Below are 6,567 nucleotides of genomic sequence, written 5' to 3'. Positions count from 1 at the left end.
AGCGAAGTACATACAACATGAGTTTACCTTCTGTTATATTTTGTGCTACAGCTATGTGGTGTGACGACTCGCGAAAGGTCGATGACGACAGCTGGATGGGAAAAGCTGAAGACAGGGTAAAATGGCAAGTAATGAAAGAGATCTATATCCAGTAGGACCCAATCTATCTAGCGATCCGGCAGAGTTGAATATGACCACTGACACTTCGCGTAAAATCAAAATCAAAAATATTTATTCAGTTTAGACCACAAGTGGCACTTATGAACGTCCGAAGAAAAGGTAGCCCTTTATGGGGCACTTCACATGTCTCCTTATCTTTTGGGCCGTACCAGCGCTTCGAGACAAACATGTGGCAAGTGCTGAGAAGAAACGCCGGAACAAACTCAGTCACAGTCACTAGTAAATATTGTGAGAGGCGACTTAGGGAGATATATCAACAGGTCTACCCAAACCGTCGGGCCAGCGTGGGGAGTGAAGACAAAATCCTCCGTTTGCCTCTTGTAAATTAGAGGGATTCGTGCTCCTGCAATGGAGACTAAATGTCCTGATGATGTCCAGTGGACTGCTATAGTCTGATGATGATGATAGGGGTGGAAATCCAAAGCCATGACCCTGCCCTCATCATCTAGAAGTCTCATGGATGTTAGACGCTAGGTCATTACCTCATACTAGATAGGGTGATAAGAGACACACGAAGTAGTGTTGTGATGACGATCGATGCTAGATATTGATAGCAGCACGATAGTGCACGTTGGAAAATGCTTTGCGCACACCCACTGGTCGATGGTGACGGCTAGAAGTGCGAGACGTACCCACAAAAACCTGACGGTCGCTTCCTGGGCCAATAAAACGGGTCCATGAGTTGTTTTTCAACATGTCAACATGGAAATCGTTTAGCAGTGGACGTCCTATGGCTGAAATGATGATGATGATACATCTATCGACAACTTATGGATCTTTCGACAACACTATCACAAATCGTTTCACCCGCTATCAATATAACTAGATCGATCCGGTTTCTCCACCAGCTGATTACACACGCTTGTGTCGTTATCAAAAACAATGGCCCGTGTTAAGATTATTGTGATGACATTGATAAAGTTTGGCATAATATTTTTGGACGATTTCGCGAATTCAATTGACTATTTCCAGCTCATGATTTAGCCTAGGCGCAGACCACCGACTTTTAGTTGGCCGATAGTTGGGCCCGATTCTAATTTGTATGAAGAATCGGCCGATACCAAATCGGTGTAATGTGCGCACTTTCATACATCTCCATACTGATTAACAGCCCGACCAAACACCCAACTGTCTTTCCCGAAGACAGGCCTTTTCAAAGCGAGAGTGAATAGGCACTTACAGGGCAGATATGTACCATCCTAGACTGCATCCCACTTGACATCAGGTGCGATTGTGGTCAAATAACTGCCTTGTTATGCATAAAAAAAAGAAAAAAAAAACTATAGGCAAACTAAAAGTTGGTGGTCTGCGCAGAAGCGGCGTAAGGGGGGGGCGGAGGGGGCGGTCTGCCCCGGGTGCCAGGCATCAGGGGGTGACACAAGTCGCGCAGATTAGTACTCACTGGCATTATCTGCAAGGCTTGTCTTTAAATCTTCGAATCGATATTTAACCCCAAAAATCCTGGGGGGGGGGGGGGGGTTACCAGGGCAGGGGGTGCCTTAGGACTTGTGACGGGGGGATCGCCCCGGGTGCCAACCCATGCTACGCCGCCACTGGGTCTGCGCCTAGGCTTAAGTTCCCATAGTTGATGCCACGGACACATCCTACAAAAAATCCGATCCGTTCTTTGTAATTTATATTACAAACACACATAATGTGTGTTCACTCGACAGTCCAATTATGCAGATCCTGCATTACTGGGTCCCGTAAAACTGGATTGAAGTGGGAACAAGCCCTTAATGTCCGTGATGTACCTACTTATATTTTTTGAAGGTTGTATAAACCCTAAAAAGCTAAAGCTATAAAGGAGGGAAGTCGATCCTTAACTTCAAATTCCTCCTGTGTTCTTCTGTTTTATTTCGTTGCAGGTCCATTGACAGTTCAATCCTTCGGACAAACTTGACCTGTATTGGTTAGGTTTTTATTGGCGGTCAAGCTGTAGATCCCGGCTACACAGGAGTTGCAGCGGTGGGAACGAGAGGTGGGAACAGTCCCGTTTCACAATGATGATATAGGTGACGCAGAAGGTCCAAACCAAAGAATGTACGACTAATTTGTGCCTATCAAATACAATGGAATATTCGAAAATCGAATCTGCGGTTATCGAGCTGGTTTTAAATGTCGTAATTAGGTAGATATATCGTGAGTGATCGAAACCTATTAACCTCGCGCGTGGACGAATACGCAGTATGTGTGTTATTTATACACATTATTATGTATTTTATGTGTATAGTATACGTATGTAGATGAAATATGTAATAGTTAAATTATTATACATACTAACTGTACACAATCTTATTAATTGATCTCAAATCACTTCACAAATTGTAGTCAAGGGTGAAACCAGCATGAATTTGGTGAAAAGCTCATAAAACTCATTTATTTTTGCAAATAGGCTTTTAAAAAGCACTTTTTCACGTCCCAGTAGTAACCCTATACCACTGCTTCGGGACAATAAATGGGCCAGTGCTGAAAAGAAGCAGCGCAAGAAACTGTCACTATTGTAAGCCTCCTTTTCAAGGGTTTACAGTCTAAAATATTGGAGGCAGTCAAACTTCTTTCAAGAAACATTTTGGAAAATGGATGTACCCAATTACCCAAGTGTATAACATTGAACTTAAATAAGGGCAATCTTTTACTATGCATACTAAAAGAATCGAATTGGAGAATTGATGCGCAAGTTGACTAATGAAGTGAGGTTTTGAGATATCTGGGGGCACGGCAGTGCCCCCACCAAGTCGAGCAAAAAAGCGGCACGGCCGTACCATCCTTTTCTCGAAGCAATTCAGGCCATTTTCGACCGCCTGTAATTTCGTTGTGGATAAAACTAGAAGGCTGAATTTTCATTAGCTATGCAGGCATTGTAAAGATACGGTATATTTAAAATTTCATTCAATTTGAACCAGTAGTTTAAGAATTATAACGGGTCAAAGTTACTTAATTTTGTCACTCACTGACTCACTGACTCACCGATCATCAAAACTCTAAGGCACTTCTAGCAGACCTAGAAGCTTCAAATTTGGAATATAAGTAGTGTTTGGTGTATGAATCAAGGAAAAACTTAAATATTTGGGGGCACGGTAGTGCAACCGCCAAGTCGAGTAAAATTTTTCAATTTCGGTCCAGTTTTCTAGATACATAACTGCTGTCTACAAAATACAAAAAGAAATGAGATTTGGGGGCACGGTAGTGCAACCGCCAAGTCGAGTAAAATTTTTCAATTTCGGTCCAGTTTTCTAGATACATAACTGCTGTCTACAAAATACAAAAAGAAATGAGATCCCATCAAAAACAATACTTGTCAAAAAAACCAAGTCTCGCAACTCAGTTGTTCTTCGGTAAAAAGTTGTGAGATCCATGTAATACCAAGTCCAGGCCAGGAAATCTTTAACGTTTTACATAAATATATTGACTTGGCCATCGCATGAAAACACGTGTAAATTAAATTATTTAGTGCGATGGCCAAGTCAATATATTTATGTAAAACGTTAAAGATTTCCTGGCCTGGACTTGGTATTACATGGATCTCACAACTTTTTACCGAAGAACAACTGAGTTGCGAGACTTGGTTTTTTTGACAAGTATTGTTTTTGATGGGATCTCTATTTACAAAAAACAAGAGTAAATTTTATCTAGTTCCGTAAAGTTCGATTACCACCAACAAACAAGCGAAAAAAAGATTTATTTGTACGGCTAATTGTGTTCTTATTTATTTATTTAACATTTCGATTACGCTGATCTCTTGAACTCCGGTCGGCCATACTGGATTCTGATTCCCTCGTCTTAATTTATAGGTTATTGATAAGTGGTTACGTCATCTTTAAGGAATGAGACAAAGTAATGGATTGTTTGATTTACGAGTAGTAGTTTGTATATTATATTCGAGTACGAAAGGAAATTTACCTCTGGTAAATTAGAGGGTCGTTCTCGTACAGTGGAGACTGAATGACCTGATGATAATTATAATAAAAGAAGACTAACTGACGGTGTATAATATAGTTCATCATCATCTTCATCATTTCAGCCATAGGGCGTCCACTGCTGAACATAGGCCTCTCCCAATGATTTCCACAATGGCCGGTTGGTGGCGGCCTGCATCCAACGCCTTCCCGCTACCTTTATGAGGTCGTCGGTATAATAAAGTTGAAATTGAAATTTTCCACAAGGTTCCTTTTGTAACGTAGGTGAGCAAAGGACTTTCTATTCAACCCCTAAAGGGATAAAACGGGGGTGAAACTTATATGGCGCGCGATAAAGGTTTCCAAACAAATATTTCGACAACCCTGGATTGACTGTCCTAGCGCCGTAGAACGAGGAGAATTTAACGACCCCATAATCCAGCAGTTCCCAAACTTATTTAGTCTACTGCTCACTTTGAGAATAAAATATTTTTTAGCGCCCCCCATTTTTGTAGTCAAGAGTCGAGCTCAGTCGGTGTCTAAGAGTCCTCCTAGTAGATGACGCCTCCCAAGCCTCTACACAACGTCCTGATTTTTTTTCTGGGTCTCTTACCGCCCCCTTTTAAGCCTGCAGCGCCCACAAGGGGGCGTTATCGCCCACTTTGGGAAAGACTGCCATAATCCATGTAAGCCATATAATGGGAAATGGGCAATGGCTAGGACAAAGAAGAAGATAAAGGTTTTCTATGACTGGCTGCATTGCACGTGAGCGTAAACAATATTATGCTTAAAATGGAATTTGGACTTATTTTTGAAATTTGAAAACAAGAAAAACATTGCACAAACAAGCAAACTCAATAGAACTGTCTGAGAAGAAATATTATGATCAGATGCATCATTTACTTTAGTAACTGACAATAGTGACTGAGTTTCTTGCGCTGCTTCTTCTCAGCACTGGCCCATTTATTGTCCTGAAGCAGTGGTAGGGTTAATACTGGGACGTGTAAAAGTGCTTTTTTTAAGCCTATTTACCGAAATAAATTAGTTTTATGAGTTTTTTATGAGTTTAAATATACGGTTGTAATCTGTAATCTTGGTTATACCAGCTCTGGTGGTAGAAAGGGAAGACTCTGATAATCAAGATCCTCTTCTTCTTATGTATACTTATAAACATGTATGATATTAAGACACAAATCTATTTGAAGGCAAGTTAGATGATTTTTATTACTCCCAAAAGAATGCATTTTAATGCACCAAATGTACTTTTGAATGTATAGGTAATCTTACTAAATCACTATCACTAAAGATATCATCTTGTACACACTAAAATGCGCACTGTCATAAAGACAAAGACTGACGACACAGACTATCTTATTACAGTAGTTATTTAAAAACTTTGGAGTAAAAACAATGCAAGCTGGACTGGACTCTCACCTAAAACTTGATCTCAAGAACTCTTCTATCAACTCCTCCATGTCAAATTGTATGATAAGTGACCAGGAATAGGGCTATTCCTTGATCAAGTCTATACTTCTATACTAATATTATAAATGCGAAAGTAACTCTGTCTGTCTTGCTTTCACGCCTAAACCACTGAACCGATTTTGGAGAAATTTGGCATAGAGATACTTTGAGTCCCGGGAAAGGACATAGGATAGTTTTTATCCCCGTTTTTGAAACAGGGACGCGCGCGATAAAGATTTTCTGTGAAAGACAAAATTCCACGCGGGCAAAGCCGCGGGCGGAAAGCTAGTGTTGATGGATATGAAGATATAGGAATGGGGTGACTTTAGGAATAGGAATTGATAGCAAAAACAAAAAACAATCGAATTGAAATGACAAAAAAACTAGAATCGATGTATGTCGGGACGACAGCACATCAAGGTAATCCATTTGGTATCTTGTGCTGTGGTAATAGAGGCAATTTTGCAACACACTTGTATTCTGATCGGATATGCTATTGCTGTACTTTGTAGTCTTAAAGAACAAAACGTAGTACAAATGACAAACCGTAAAGAGCACCTACACAAACAACCAATCTTGGTCATACAAAATAACGATTTACGACTTAAAGAAAGTCTAATTCCTTATACACTTTACACAATGTTTTTACACACATCCAACGTATTGTCACTTATAGCATCATATCACTCATTCACTGACACTTCCAAAGATCCACAGCACTTATAAATCGTTTTTCGAACTAAGACACTGAAATCTCCAAAATGCTGTTATAAATGGAAGAATACAGAAATCAGTTGTAAAATTATTATAAAACATCCGCGTATAGGCGCTCGCGATACCGGCAAGACTGTTTTGTTGATTCAATTCATAATTCCTTTGCTCATTATCAGTGTTACAAAGATTATGTGGCGTGACAACGTTAGGTATTGTGCCTAAAAAGTGAAGTCCTCTGAGATTTCTTTATTCAAATGGTTTCTGAATAATATTAACCTAAACTCTAGCCGTCATTTGCCTAACGCTCACC

Source organism: Ostrinia nubilalis, chromosome 27 (assembly GCF_963855985.1).
Source record: "Ostrinia nubilalis chromosome 27, ilOstNubi1.1, whole genome shotgun sequence".
NCBI classification, from domain to species: domain Eukaryota; kingdom Metazoa; phylum Arthropoda; class Insecta; order Lepidoptera; family Crambidae; genus Ostrinia; species Ostrinia nubilalis.
The sequence above is the reverse complement of the archived record's forward strand: the minus strand, read 5'-3'. Positions refer to the sequence as shown.